Consider the following 1,170-nt stretch of genomic DNA (forward strand, 5'->3'; position numbering starts at 1 on the left):
TGGTTGAGCATCACATGTTGGTGTGTGCCTGTGCCCTCGCCATAGCGCTTGGTGCTTTGTGCCGTGGCCCCTCAGCATCCTCCCTGCGTGTCCCCCACCCCCAGACCGACCAAGTCCCCGCTCCCGGCCACCGTGTCCCCTCCCGTCTGTCCCCTCCCGTCTGTCTGCAGCCCCACTGAGCTCAGGAGCCCTCAGGGATGTGACATGGGGATCATCTCAGGGACACTGGTGGCCACACCACCTGCAGGGAGGCCCCGCTCCCAGGGACAGGGACTCGCATCTTTTTTTTCCCCCCCTTTTCCCCACATCCCGGCTGTTTCCCCACTGAACCCAGAAACACCAGAGCGAGGCGAAGCCGGACACAGAAATGCCATCGGGCTGCCACCTGCGCCTTGCAGACTGCTACACCCTGCACGACACAAAGCAAGCTGTGTGCAGCGACCAGAGTGGAACCACAGAACTGAAAATACCCTTTTTTTTTTTTTTTTCCCCCTCAGTTTTGCAGCACCGGTGGTCCCTGGCAGCCCCTGGTGGGATGCTGCAGGTGAGATGGACAAGGGGAGCAGGAGCTGTGCTGGGACCCCCTGCTCTGGCTGTCAGGGCCAGCTTGTAACCTCGTCGTCCCTCTGTTTCCTGATCATCTGAAAAGTAAACTCCATGGGAGCTTTATGGATAAACATATAGATTTTTATTTTTTTTCTAGGGAGCATGGCATTTCTATAAGGCGTACACACTGGCAAGCAAACTCTTTTGCTTCCCTAGCCCAAATAACATTTTTTTCTCCCCCTGCGCAGCCCCTTTCCCTGCCCCGTGCGCGGGGGGATGCAGCTGCACCGATCAGATGAGCCCTGAGCTTCATCGCAGTCACCATCTTCTTTCCCCCTGGTGGGGGCTTTTCAGTTCCCTTCTCAGGGATCTTCGATTTTAGGCAGTTTCTGGGAGACTGTTGGGGCTTTAAAAATCTTTTTTAAACTTCTGAATGTGACCGTTCTTAAAAAAAGGAAAATGAAAAAGCTGCCACAAGAGGACAGCATTGCCTGTGGTTTTTACCAGCACCTTGGCATAACCGGCCGCGCAGGGGCTGTGCTGGTGCAGGTTGGTCCCTGCGATGCTCACCCAGCACCCCGGGGTGACAGCAGGGACATTCTTTTTTTTTTTTTTTTTTTCCCC

The sequence above is a fragment of the Athene cunicularia genome, assembly GCF_003259725.1.
Source record: "Athene cunicularia isolate RWA chromosome 13 unlocalized genomic scaffold, athCun1 chr13_part1, whole genome shotgun sequence".
Classification (NCBI taxonomy): domain Eukaryota; kingdom Metazoa; phylum Chordata; class Aves; order Strigiformes; family Strigidae; genus Athene; species Athene cunicularia.